This window comes from Amphibalanus amphitrite, unplaced genomic scaffold, assembly GCF_019059575.1.
Source record: "Amphibalanus amphitrite isolate SeventyFive unplaced genomic scaffold, NRLGWU_Aamphi_draft 000022F_arrow, whole genome shotgun sequence".
NCBI classification, from domain to species: Eukaryota; Metazoa; Arthropoda; class Thecostraca; order Balanomorpha; family Balanidae; genus Amphibalanus; species Amphibalanus amphitrite.
In genome coordinates this window covers 1,209,831-1,225,000 of record NW_024881518.1, presented here as the reverse complement: position 1 = coordinate 1,225,000, position 15,170 = coordinate 1,209,831, and the positions used below count along the sequence as shown (strand labels likewise).

The 15,170-nt window shown below is 46.3% G+C and overlaps 1 protein-coding gene across 1 annotated transcript in view; it reads right to left on the bottom strand.

Annotated features, from left to right (window-relative positions):
* LOC122392036 overlaps window positions 1-15,170 on the bottom strand; it is a 44,089-nt gene that overhangs the window by 10,930 nt on the left and 17,989 nt on the right. The window lies entirely within an intron of this gene.

Sequence of the window (15,170 nt, the reverse complement as noted above, 5' to 3'; positions counted from 1 at the left end):
CTCTCTCTCTCTCTCTCTCTCTCTCTCTCTCTCTCTCTCTCTCTCTCTCTCTCTCTCTCTCCTTCGCTTCCCACGGTTTAACGTAGACCACCTGTCTGACAATAGCCGGCTACCCACCGCCTCACAGATAGGTAATCAGACTCTCAACGTGCCCCTTTCTCCAGCACAGCGTGTCATCGGGATCAACAACGGCGCATGCACGCAGCATACAGTGTCAGATGTCATAAGCGATTGGGTGTTAGCTCATAGACAGTAGAGAAATGAGAGTGGCGAACAAAATTAAGCTCGATGGAAAGTAACGAGAAGTAAAGTAACGAGACAAGAGAAGTAACGGTAACATGTTATAAAGTCAACATGTTGCTGACCAGAAACTAAGAGGCTGATCCACTAATGTTAACTGATAACTACTGTCAACTAACTAAGTAGTGTCCTGACATTGAGCAGCCCAACGGCTACCGATTCAGCGGCGAGCTACTGAAAATAACGCCACTGTGCGGTCGTACCTACACAGCCGACATTCAGCCCGCTACCGAGCGAGTTCCATGAATGAACGCGGCCTGTGCAACCGATGGTTATCGCCGACCACATTCCTGCAGCCACGGTCACGGACGGAATCGCGGTGTGTAGGCACAATGGAGTGAATTAGTTGGAAATTTCGGATGCACTCATTTGTTTACGAGTCACGAACACGATAAACTGGTTTTCTTATAAAAATGTACATTGAACAGAAGTAAGCGTATCGTAGATAGCACACCCTTCAAAACTGAAGTTGGAATGGATAAGTTGATGGCTTCTGTCGGGTGCCTGTTAGATCGTGTGTTTTTTTTACATTACGTCTGTCATCTGATTGTCCCACCCTGCAATCAATCGCGCAACTCATTCACTGTTATGATTCTGTGCCATTATAAACCAGTATAACGCCTTTTGGGGCGACTAACGGAGCGAGCGAGAGGGTGAGCCTTGCACGTGCGAAATTTCGAGGGGGTACCTCCAGCTGACTTGTGCACGGCACCCTACTAACCGGTCTCTAGCGATGTGCCAAATTTGAGCACAATCGGCCCAGCCGTTCTCGAGATCTGGAATCGGCACCCTGCACGTGCGCACGTGCAAAATGGGTCCCAACTGACTTTTGCATGGCACCCTACTAACCGGTCCCTAACCATGTGCCAAATTTGAGCGCCATCGGTCCAGCCGTTCTCGAGATTTGGAGATATGCATTGCCTAGTGGGTGCCTACCTACATGCCAACTTTCAGCGCAATCCGCCAAGTAGTTACCGAGATATTGCAACAATTACAAAAGTGACACCTCTTCGTTTTGCACGTGGCAAGTGCATAAGGGGTCACCCACATGCATCGGCAATAGTCCAATACTTGGTAGAAGGAATGAAGCTACCCTACAAAAATTACCGCGTGTAAATCGGTCAAGTGGTTGCTGAGATATAAGCCTCGCAAAAGCGTGACCACGGCCGGCCGGCCGGCCGGCCGCTCATACTCAGAAATTTCCGTTAAAGGGACCCTCCCACCTTCAAAAAAGTTAATGAATTGGCATGAAAGTGACGTCGCTCGGTTCAGAAAGAGCGAAAACGAATATCTACCAAATTTCATCGAAAAATATTCACTGGTTTTCAAGATATTTGACTTTTACGATTGTTTACTTTTTGGGATCTCCGCTGTTCCTAGCGACTTTATTTGAAAGTGCGGCATTTGTTGCGCGCAAAGCAGCATATACCACCGCGTGCTACAAAACGTTTTAGTCAAACATTTAAAAATCGTTAGATATCTGCGCTGACGTCACACATTCAGAGGGGTATTCCTAAGCATTAGCCCCTCTGAATCAAAATGCTGCAATTTTGAAATTCAATATTTCCGATTTAAGGCATTTCTCGATGTTGTGAGTGCCGAAACCGGTAATTGTGAGCCAGGGACCCCATTTTGGCTATCTCAACTCAAATCTAATGTTAAGGTGGGAGGGTCCCTTTAATCTAAGGAAAGACTACGCTCGCTTCGCTCGCTCCGTAACCATTAAACTTCAATAAAAAATTGTCAGTCCTCGATCACAGACAGCACTTCATCGTCGATTGAGAACTTCCCTCGAACCGAATCGGACCAAAAATTGGAACAAACGACTTGCAGCTCCCAGCGTCGAGCCAAGTGTCAAGTATGACATCGTATTCGAAAAAAAATCACGACGACATTGCAGGTCGGTAAACAAAAAAGATCCATAAGAAACATGCTGATTTTGGTCTTGCTCATACCAGGATTTGACCACCATGGATACGATATGAATCATCCCCAATTATGAAATGAAAAGACCAGCTGACTGACTATCGGTCACCACCCTGAAATCCTTAGCTGGCTAACGAAGTGCAATCGTTAAAGGTGGAGTGATGAGAAGAGCAGCGGCGACACGGCACTCTTTGTCTAACCGACAGGTGTGCCGTCTCACTGACTTTTTTACCCCTCCCCCTCTTCCCAGCTTCACAGCACTGCTCTACGGAGGTCGAATGTCCCGCAGCGGGGTAAGACAGGGCAGCGGGCAGTTCAACCAACACTGTTCCTTCCTTTTCCTCAGTCTCGCTTCTTTCCAGGGACAGAGTGCTCCCGGGCGGGGTGGGGTGATCGGAGGTACATTTCTCTCTCTCTCTCTCTCTCTCTCTCTCTCTCTCTCTCTCTCTCTCTCTCTCTCTCTCTCTCTCTCTCTCTCTCTCTCTCTCTCTATCTCTCTCTCTCTCTTTCATTCCCCTCCAGCCACTTTGGAGAGTGCGAGTCCCAGGGCGTGGCGCGAGGTGGTCCGTTCCTTCCCTGTAGTTGTGTTTTCTCCTCTGATGGCGTCCTATTGTTGGTCAGCCCAGACAGCCCCTCCCTGGCTTCAGGCCCTTCTCCAGAGAGAAGCGAGTGTCTCTTTGGTGGCACCGAAACCGACGAGCTTTCAGTGTGCAGACATGGAGCGGTCAATGTCCCAGAATACGCCGGTGGGAAGTTCACATGGACACAAACCGTATGAAATATGTGGAACGTAAATGTTCTCAGCATGGAAAGTTTCTATAACAAAGTTTCTGGTGATAGCCAGTTTCTCTTTAACATGAAACTGGCTATCACCAGCCATTACTTTATAATATTTATCACAGTATAAGGCTGTAATAGTGGCAGTAAAATCCAAGCCACCTTTATTCTTGTATGACTCTTCTTACCCAGGCTACAGAGATATCAATGGAAAGGGAAAACAGCCAGACAGGCAGAGCAGGCAAACAATCAGGGAGACATACAAGCAGATATAGTTAGACAGACGGCGATGAGAAATCGGTTCATCCTGTACCTACGTACACTACCACAATTCCTGAGGACATTGTGAGAAATCTGCCTTGTGCCTCACCGAGTGCCCGTACGCCGTGTCTCACCGTGTCTCTCAATGTGCCTCACTTCCCACGGGCACGGGGCGGTGAACTGTGGAGGCATACACCTCCGGTCACGTCGTCCTGGCTCTCCAAGCCACGGGCCATCGAGGGAAGTTCCCAGGGAATGAGAGCGATGTGCTGCGACTATGAGAGCCGACAGGCGTGGCCATTAGGTAAGCCATTATAATGTAAGTGCTAAGTAGTAAGTGGTGCTCCTAAGTCCTATGCAACATTTTAAATTATTTCCATAAAGGGATTGGATAACAAATTTCGTTGCTATACACCATCTATAAATGCTGCAACAATAAACAATTTTACGAGCTATTTCTAAACATCCGCAATCCTAGGGCAACAAATAGGTAGGCGTCATTGCTTTTAAGGAAAGATGACTTGCTTACTGGAAAAGTGTAAAACGGTTGCTATTGTTCTCAGCATTATAGAATTCGATGGCTCAGTGCTTTCAAGGCTAAAGGTGTTTGTTAGGATCCCCAAGGGAAAAGTGGCATAGGGGAGAGCGGGGTCAAATGTAACACGGGGCAATTGTAACAGTGTTAATAATTCATAAACTTAACAATAGAATGAACTGATGTTCAGACCGAAAATGCGTAATTCTATACTGCCTTTCTCAACGGAGTTTGAAGCGAAAGTGCCGGGTATGTCGATGACTGTGCACAGTAATGTGTTTTTGAGAGAATTTTGTAAATTTTTATACCGTTATATTTGATTAGCTCATTCCTGCATTTGAAAAGATATCGACTTCAGACTTTGTGTAAGCGTTGGCAGGCTTGTTGTCCATAAATTGAAGGCATTAAATGCTGTACATGCAACATCTTTTTGCGCCAGTTTCGTCTAAAATATGTCAAGGCGCGACGGGGACAATTGTAACATTTTTGCAGGGGTCAAATGTAACAGGTTATAGGTCAGGGGCCATTATGTCGAAGTCGTTAAATTTTCAAGGAAGACGAAACATTGCTAGAATTACGAGAACTGTAAGTTTTGTCGCAATCAGCAGCTTTTTACGCGATTTATTTGCGAAAAACCGAGGGAGAGGAGGTCCATCCAACCCCTGTATAAGTGCGAGGTTTTAAGCCTTTTTTCCTGAGAAGAACCGTCCCTACCAAGTCTGGGAAGATGAACAAGTGTTAAATACTTTTGTTAAATCAAACTTTTGGAAAAAATTGTGCTGCTGTAGCCTGTAAATTAACATGTTACAATTGTCCCCGGGTGGTGTTACTTTTGACCCCGTATCTGGGGTGAATTGTAACAGCTGAATTGACTTTTTCGGACAACAATTTTGACCCGAAAAAGAAGTTATTTCGGAAATGTTTTAACTGCATTTTAAAGACAAAACATCATAGTTTCTGAACATAAAACAAAGAGCTTTTTAACTGCAAACGTGTTTGCTCCAGATGATAAAAAACAAAAAATGTTACAATTGACCCCGTTCTCCCCTACATTTATCCCCTGAAATAGCACCTACTCGTACTTTGTGGTTGAGCAAACACCGCCAGTGCCGTAAGCCAATTCTACGAGCTCCTCAAATGACGTCAGAGCGTTATCGGAGTTTATCGCACTGGATCATGGCAGCGGCCACGACTTTCGCACGGCAGCAGCCGCTCGGCACAGCAAAAATCGCTCCGTGTTGCGGCCTGCCGGCGTCGGGCGGGCCTCTTGTAGTCGCGCTGTAGTGGAGTTGTATGTGTGGGAGCGGCCAGCCCTGCGCTGCGCAGGTCAGCTGAAGTCAGTGACCTGCAGAGCGCAGACAGCTGAGCTGGTTGGACTGCGCACCCAGCGCAGGTCGACATAGAGATTAACCCGCGCGGGGCTGGGGGGGGGGGTAAATTTTACCCCCCCTCGCGAATTTTTGCGATATCTCAAAAACGGCGGCGCGCAGCGCCGCCAAACTTTCAGTACCTTTTCTTACATCAATTTGACACGTTCCCTGAAAATTTGAGCGAAATCCGTCGGAAAATTTTTGAGAAATTGACGTTTTAGTGACGTCATGTTCGCCATTTTCGCCTCAAAAACGGCAAAAGTTCAAACGCCGCTAACATCTTCATTTTTAAAGGAATCAAGACGTAACAAAAAAGTTATACGTAATTTTACTTTGTCTATCAAATGGCTATCTCGGTTTTTTTAAATTTTGGATTTTGGCCTAAATTTTTTTCAAAAAACTGACTTTTTTGGGAAAATCATTATAAAATCCAAAATTTTGAGTCTATCGAAAAAACCGGAATATATGTCAGAGAAGTGGTCTATGTGCACCTACATACCAAATTTTAGAAGAATCGGTTCAAAAATGCGGGACTTATTCAAAATTTTATGACGTCACGACACACAATTTTTTTGAAAAATGACTTTTTTGGAAGTTCTAGACCTCGTACGGAAACAAAAATAGCACCATTCGATTCGCCGTGAAAAACTGCATCAGATAGACATCTTTTTAAGCCTTAACAACCAACTTCAAAATTTGACCTCACTTGACCTGACCTTGACCTGACCTCGACCTGAAATTCATCCAGAGGTGGTCCATATCACTTATTGAGTGTGCCTATTGAATTCTATGAGTAAAATGACCCATAAAACATGTGTCGCACATGCCCTTTTCTATATTTTGTTTTTTGGTGACCTGACCTGACCTGACCTGACCTTGACCTTGACCTCTGAATGATATTGTATGCAACGAATATTGTCTTGGTAGCCTAAGAACACGTTTTGGGCGATCAGTCTCAGTCCATGACTCCATTCTTCGGCAACTACGGTGCAAGGCCGATATTGTAGAAACTTGCAATTTGTACCCTTGACCTGACCTTGACCTTGACCTCAAACTTTAAATTAAGTACATGTTTATAGTAGTTCGTGATGAGAGCTTTCGATTGGCGTTTGAAATTTTCCAAATCGGACCATTAGTTCGGGAGATAACAGGGGGGGGGGTAAAATTTACCCCCCCCCAGCCCCGCGCGTTCGGCTGGAGACCCCAGCCCCGCGCGGGTTAAGGGTTTGCCTGTGTCCTTCGCGTAAATACGGAGTAAACTATGAATTGTGTCTCCAGGAACGGCATCTACATTCTACATAATTACGTTCTACATAGTTACGCAGAGAAACGATAGGTAAAATATTAGGCCTCAATCCTAATTTAGCACCGCTCATCACTTACTTACACTTACAACAAATTAATCGTGCGACAACACTGGTAGGATCATGTGGGATTGGCATTTGATACGGATTAGCTGCTCAAGATGTGTATCGGCTCTCATTTGCCGCCGGGAAGAGGTCCACCGGTCCCTACGGCGGTCGCTGGGTTATGTCGGACCGGTCCAGTCGGGCTGACCCTGTACTGTCTTGGTTAGAGGTCAGCACGTGTTGGTTAGAGGTCGTCACATCTTGTAAGAGGTTAGCGTATCCTGGTTAGCGGTCCGCACATCTTGGTTAGAGGTCAGCACATCTGAGTGGCGGTCAAAGCGTGGTCTCTACCTCCGGTGATGTGAAAGGTAGTTGGAAAGGTCATCTCTCAGTTATCAGGCGAGTTCGGGACAAATGGAAAGGGATAGGGAGCTGCGACAGTTTCTGAGGATATGAGGTGGTAAAACGGAAATGGTTTTGAAAGGAAAAATGCTTGAGTAACGAGCCTTCAAGGAAGAAGAGGCATAATAAACCATGTAATGCATGTTTACGGAAGCGCATAGGTATGCATATTGGATAATAATACATAGTATTAAGGTCTGAATATTATCTTGAAAAACAACTTAAAGGGACTATCCCACCTTTAACATGGGGTTTGAGTTGAGATAGCCAAGTTTGCGGCGAGGTTCAGAAACCACTATCTATCTAGGTTGCAACCCCCGCGGCCTCTTGGGGTTGAAGAAATTCGTTCCCTTCATTTGAAAATGGGCCTTGTACAAGGCCCTATCTTCAACATGGAGCGACCGTTAGTGTGACGTCACCTCGTTTAGTCATTCTGATTTAAATGGGTTTGTTCGTTGAAAAATCGCCTAAAACTTGGTCTGAACTTTGTTGTGGTGCCTACAGAGTAAAAAGAATCAGCTTTATGACAATAATGTTGCCTGGGGAAGGAGGTAATTTTGGGCTGTGACGTCACATATTTGAAAGTTTGTGTTTGGAATATGGGAAGCCTAAGATGTTTAATGAAAAATAAATGCCAGAACCGTGTTCCTGGTCATCCAATCTATAAAGTCGGGCACAATTTAACTGGTTTTAACAACATTTTAGAAGGTGGGATAGTCCCTTTAAGGCATACGATTTTTATAAAAAGTAAATAAAACGTAAAACACTATATTTTGTTCCAATTCGTACACTCATTAGCACGACGACTTAACGACTTAACCCGCGCCCTGCTGGGGGTCCTGGATTTCCACGCCCTGCTGGGGGGGGGTGTTTGAACACCCCCCCCCTTCTAACTCGGCTCCTGGGCCACGTAGCGATACGCGGAAGGCGGCGTTCGAAAGAACGTCAAAAATAATGACGAAATCACTTCGGTCAATTTTTTTGGTCAGGTCAAAGGTCAGGTCACCAGAGGTCATTGAAGGCAAAATTTCGCCGATTTCCAGGTCGAATGTCGACAGTTTCCAAGAAGCCAACGCATAACTCGGGAACCAATAGAGCTACAGCGCCGCGGCAAAGCGCATTCGATAGCCCTATTAACGCCCTTTCTGAGTAATTTTCTCAGATTTGACCTAACGTCAACGATTTTGCCTGCAGGGGGCAAAAACTGCGAAAATAGCCGATTTTTTCGGAAACAGTTTTTCTGCAATAACTTTTGACCCAAGCCTTGTACGAGCTTACTTTTACCGGCATCGTGTTCCTCTCGTCAAGACGCATCGAATGAACTATAACTTGACCTTGAAAGGTCAACTTGAAAATTTGACCTCAGGTCAAGGTCATGACCTGACCGGAAAGGGTCATGTTGCATATCAGTCGATCCGTATCGTCGAGCTGAACACATCTAAGGCGTTTTCATCGCTCTAGCATGCCTCTATCAAAAGTTATTTGCGAAAAACTGTTAGATACCATTCGTGACCTAAGATGACCTCAGGGCATAAACAGGGGTCACGAACACCATTTTCATGTTCAGTGTGTCTAAACCACTTGTAATTCAGTGTTTGGGAGTGTTTATAATGTCTTTCGTCCAAAAGAGGCGCATTTCAATTTTCTCCCGTTGACTTATAATGGGGAGGTCGCAAAATTGACCTGACCTTAGGTCATCGATATCAAAATTCTGAAATGAACATTTTGTACATGCTATTGCTCTTAGCAATCACTGAAAGTTTCAAAGCGATCGGTCACTCGGTGTAGCTATGACAGACATTGAAACTTTTTATGAGGTGAGGTCACTTCAAGTGACCTGGTGACCTGACCTTGAATGACCTTGGTCTGAAATTTTCACAACATATGTAGAATTGATGTATGATAAGGTGTACCAAAAACGGCGGCGCGGAGCGCCGCCGTTTTTGAGATATTCGTGAAAAACCGCAAGGGGGGTGTTCAAACACCCCCCAGCAGGGCGCGGGTTAAATTACGTTGACTCCTCGGGGACTCTCCCGACACCCGTCTCTGGACTCGCCCCTCCCAGCGTGACACGGGGCTCACAATGACCCCGGTCCCCGACCCGACAATAGACAGTTTGTCGGACAGCTGTCCCAACAGCAACATCTCCAAGTCAACAGCCGGCGTCACTCGAGAGCACAACAGAGCTATTCAATTTTATGACACGGCTCCCGGCCTTGCCGACCAAGGGCCAGACATTGTTCTTGGTTCCGGTCCGTGCCGGTTGAGCTCAGTTTTGGCCTGTCATCGTGCCGCCTGGCGCTCGCGTGCGGCATTGTCTTCCAGGCACAAGAATTTCGTTATCGCATTCCCGAATTAATCAGAGCGTGTCACAGGAAGGTGATGCTGTTTTGTCGATGTTTCTATTTGTCGCTTTAACTGGAATGTAGTGCCTCACGAGTCACGATGACTTTGAACACGTATAGGTGTGCTGGGTAAAACCAATTAAAGTTTATTTTTGTGAGTAAACAAGGGTCGTAAAATCATAAAAAGGTGGGTAAATAAGCTCATAATACCGCGCTATGCCAATGTACCTAAGCTATGGGTTAAGCACAGGTGATGATGTGCGCTGTGTCGGCTATTATTGTGTAAAGTTTTTTAAGTGGATAATCACCACGAAATCAAACTACGCTGCCTTCGAATGAAAGGCAATGGAAGTTTGATGAATAAAGATTGAAAAAACTGTATTTTATCCAAAAAGTAGGTACCAAAAAGAAATGCTATCCATCGTTCAATTTTGAATATCTCTCTTTTGGGCAGACTAGAAATGCCTACTGCACACCAATCATAAGCTTCAGAAGCTTTTCTGATCGTGCCAAAGTCAGATGGGAATTGGGAACACCGCGGTCCCGCTTACCTCATCTCGTGACCTTGGATGGCGGTCACGTGACAAATTGTCTAGTCGAACACGCGTCAGCTGACGGAGAACGATGCGCCAGCATTCTGGGTCACGTAGGTATCAATCAGTCTACAACGCGAGAGGCACGACTTCAGAGCCCACAAATATCAGCCCCGAGAGGCAATGAGGGAATAGCAATTCTCATACAAGGTCAGGAGCATATGTCAACTTCGGAAGTGGTTAGAAACATCAACGACGAGAAAAAAAATTGGCTGGTGTAGGTACGTACGTCTAAAAAAGTTTAGTTGCCCCCCCAAAAAAGCACATAAATGCAGCAGTTCCAATTAAATTCAAATGAAATCGCCGTGGCACCTGGCCCTCTGGTCATGGCACTGGCATGGTCCGTCCCATACCAACGAGCGTGACCTACTCAGCGATGGGCCGGCTGAATCGGCCCGAATATTCATGGCACGTCTGCGGGTCAGGGGTCGGCTTCCCCGCGCCCCTCCCCCTGGTTTCAGTGGCAGACTGGCGGCCGCCCAAGGTTAATGAATGCAGTGACCCGCTGGGCCCGCGCTGACCCAGAGAAAGGTCCGAGAGTGGCTCAGACAGGTGAAGATGGCCCTGCTATACAGTCCAAGGTGGTCATGGGCCATCACAGACGGCATACAAACAGTCTGAGATCGTCTCAGACGAGCATAACAGATCGATCTCGGATGGCTTTTGCATTTCAGAAGGGGTGTGACATCTATAAATGCCAAATATATCAAAACGGTACCTTCCTCAGTTATAAAATTACGGGTTACAATGACCGCCACCGGCGCCACCTCATGCTTATAAGAAAATTTTGCCTGCATAGAGAGAGAGAGAGAGAGAGAGAGAGAGATTCCTGTATTGACAGACTCTTAGTCCATATCTAGGCTATAGTATGACAAGGGAGATGATCACTTGAACAGAACAGTAAGCCAAGCTTTCCTTACAGAAGACAAGCACGCTAGGTCACTGTTAAATAACGAGCGCACAATATGATTATTTGACCGGCTTAGTCGATCCATGAACCGAAAGACTGTTTTTCGATGCATAGCTCTGAAACTGTCGACTCGCTCACACACAAACATGTTAGAGGCACTACAAAAACGATCATATCCAAAAAACATTCTAGCAGCATTGTTGAAGCAAACTACAAATTTTCGAAGCACGGTGACACGGTAAGAGTGCCATAGATGGACAGCACAGACATTCGAACAGTACGTATTGTACAGATATCTTTTAACGGGGTACGAGCAGAAGGAGAACTTCCTTATCAGTGAATTAGCCCGACAGCATAAAAGGCGGTACTGATGACAAACCTCAAGATCATCCATGGTAGAGGCGTTCGAGAGATGAAAACCCAGATATTTATAGCTGTCAACATAGGCAAGCACATTCCCGCTTAGGACAATGTCCGGTAAGTGCATATTTTTCAAAAGGCTGGGAAGAAACGCCATGCACACAGTCTTCTTTGTGTTAAACAAAATATCATGCGATGCTGCATACTCAGCACATATATCCAACATTATCTGCAACCCTTGTGGCGTTGGCGAGAGTAAAACCATATCGTAAAACCATAACCATACCTATCGTAAAACATATATAGGTATCGTAAAACCATACCTATGCACTATTTATGCACATAGTTACATCCGGCATCCACCACCATATTCTTCCATAACAATCTCTCTTGCGCTGCTCATCTGCATTTCATAATAACTGAATGACACGCTGCTTTGTTTTTATGCACATAGTTACTTAATTACAATTTTCCCATCAATAACTAAAACTTCAAAAAGCGAAAAATATCATCTATCTCTCCTATTCCTTTCGTTCGGACTTAAGACACTCTCTCCCGGCCTCGATCCATTCGTTCCGCATTAAACGCCTCTCTGTTACGTCACCATTACGTCACAGTTACGTCACAACTCGGCACGTCAACAATGCGGCCGCCTCTCGACACGTCTTACCGCAACTGAACGTCTCGGCGGCAACCTGACGCCGTTGGTGAACGGCGGGGGAGGGGAGAGAGAGAAGAGAGATGAGGGAAGGAGGGGAGGGAGGAGAGAGAGAGGAGGAGGGAGAGTGGAGGAGGGAGCAGCAGACGGTGGACGATGGACGGTGGGCGGTGGACGGTGTGCAGTGGATACTGGATAGGATATAGGTACATATATATGAACGGTGTAGGCGCCAAATGAAGGCAGCATGAAGGCAGATGAAGGCGCCAGAAAAAGGGAAGAGTGTAGGCGCCAGATGAAGGCAGCATACGAGGGACAATTGACGTCATCAGTTAGGGGTGGTGCCAAACCATTCACAGCCTGAAACGACCCATCGCCCCGTCCGTCTTCCCACTCTTGTCAGTCAGTGACCTCTCAACTTCTCATCTTCCCTCGACCTCGTCCTCACTCGTCACCGTTCGTAAGCTGACGAACCACCCCGCAGCCCATCACGACTCACGAACGCGCCCTCAGCAGGTAGGCACGCCCCTCCCTGAGTCTCCTCTCTACAGAGGAACATAGGACCTTCGGAGGCGGGTGGTGCTGCCACCCCCACCCCCGACCCCACCCCCGCCCGCTCGACCGCCCGACCGACCCCCCGCCGCGCCGGTCACGGTCCGACCAGAGGTCATCTGGGGTCACCTGAGGTGACACGGGATCAGAGACGGCTGTTGAGCCCCACACGCAGCCGTTTTAGAGTAGCCCTGTAGCCTGTTTTCTTAGCTGAGAGGCGATTTCATATTTCTTAGAAATTTCATATTGATCTTAAGAAAAGCAGCGGTAACATTAGCGGTAACATTGGTCTGTTAACTGAGTGTGAATATTAGAGCACAGTACACTCGAAGCAGTGGACAAAAACGGCATTGCAAATCTACCGCTAGAGCAATCGTTTTTGCCTGACTCCGTGTGCCTGTATCCCTTCATTTGTCAGCCCTCTCCCTTCGTTCCTTCCTCCCTCCCTCTCTCTCTCTCTCTCTCTCTCTCTCTCTCTCTCTCTCTCTCTCTCTCTCTCTCTCTCTCTCTCTCTCTCTCTCTCTCTCTCTCGTCTACCTTTCCCATTTCTCCCCCTTTCCCCCTTGCCCTTATTCCCAATATCCCTGGGTCGAGTAGACCAGCCCTGCCTCATCCCCTGTCAGCAGACTTCATCAACCCATCGGCTGCCTACCAGCGGGGTCAATCCGCCCCGTGACCTGTGACGTCATCCAGGTCGTGTTTACCTCCCCTCGGCGAACTGACGCCACGAGGGTGGGTCAAGGGTCGTCAGGGGTCACCCTTGAGGTCGCGCGCCCTGCCAGTGCTGTGTGCACGTATAGTCTGTCAGGCTAGCCTGATCTGGCCAGGAGCGGAAAATTATGAAATTCTTTGTGAAATTATCTTAAGTCAGTACCGTTAAGTGGGGCTATTTGAGACAGTGGGGCTATTTGAGACAGTACGGTATTGGTTTAGTAAAATTGCTGTAAAATTAAAACCGTTTGATATTTTTCATCAATTTTTGCTCAGGGTGATATATAATTTAACGGTGAATTCCATGGATAGGATTTTTTTGAAAATTCTGAAAAGTTTTGAAAGAACTTTGGCATTAAACGAGAAATACAGAAAAACACAATTTAAGTTATACGAAAAGCACCCCTACCTGCACCTTAACATGGTTGAAGTTTTGAAAGCTTTGCAACCGAATCTATCGTAACTATCGTTTTACTTATGGGCTAAGCACATTTTTCATGAAGACATTATACAGGGTGATCCAAAAAAATTGGAACCCCTTACTTAAAATGTCTATAAGTCAGAAAATTTTCACTTTGTTGATAAATTGCATACGCCATTAGAAAGAACGTTCAATTCTCTATAAAACCAAGTTGATTGTACTTACTTATTATTACAAATATTGCCCTAGACAAAGACATATGCCTATAAAATTTGTGTCACGAAACTCAGTGAAACGGTTTTGAACATACTATGCGCAAATCAGTGATTGACGGTTTGCTGTTCTGACCATGTCGCTTGTTGGAGGTTCATGAATAAAAATAGCTCATTCACGTGCTATTGTAAGGAAAGAAAAGACTGACGGCCTGCTGGGACCAGTTTCCCAGCAAGGCCCTATATAGAAGGTATGCTCATTAGGCCAAAGCAGCGATTTCCGTGACGTCACAGGTACGAAGCGTCGGACGGCTGTAATGCAATCCTATGGAAAATGACCCAACTTCAGGGCTCTCCCACATAGCTGCCAGACTCGACACCAAGGTAAAAATCGTATCATATAAAAGCTCAAATCAAGACGAACAAGAAACCTATCTGACGTTTTTACGTATTACTACCGGCTTAGACACTATTCAAGTATATTCAGAGCTCTGCATTAGCTCACTTTTTCTGCCGTCAATGCCACTACAAATGCCTATAGTCGGTGCACGTGCGCTTGTCGAGCGGGGACCACCAGTCGGGCGATTCGGAGCTGCCGCCCAATCAGAACGCCGCAATGCCGTGACGTCATTGGTCGCACACGACACGTTACGGAGATAGGGATGAGACAGCCCTGGTTTCCCAGAGACCGCTGGCCCGCGCAGTCGGAGCTGTCCCCAAGCAATTGCAGGCCTGCGTGACGGCCCCCGGAGCTCGCCGTTGAGCACATGCTGTGATGAACAGCGGAAGCTAGGGCGCGTGTATCTGTTTTACTGTGTGCTTCTGTGTTAACTTTTATGAAATAAAATTGAATTTGGATGTGGTGTTATTCGCAAAAAGACAACAGATGGAGTGCTAACGGATTTCATCGCATTGTTAACATTTGGCGATTTCGTTTCACTCAGTTTTCTGACGTTCATTCCAAAAGCTAATAGTGTGCCAATGCTTTACAATATACAGGGTGTCCCATAAGTTCGTTCTCACATTATATTTGCATGTGAAACAGAGTACATTGCGTTTTGATATATTTTTGACCCCTCAATGTGCTCCCCATTTAATAAGCAAACACATGAACACATGCTGCGGCATGCCAACCGGCATGTTTGGCTGCATAGCAGGCTTAAAGTTAACCCAGACTGACTTGACATGCGCCGTGAGCTCCTCGAGACTTGAACAGCGCTACGCTTCGACGAGCCTAATTTTCAGCATAACCAACAAATATATATGAAATTTTGATCCGATGAGGTGCCTGGCATGTGGTCTTGCCACAAACGCCTGTCACAGTCTTTTTGCACCGCTTTTAAGCTTTGCTTGACCTGTGCACTGATGCACTGTCTTGCCTGAAGATGGGCCTACGACCTCTCGGATGCCATTTTCTCCTCTATAAATGTGTTCATACTCGCGGTTCGAGTTCAGCTTGAGGGCTGAAACTCCTCCTAGATGTTCTTG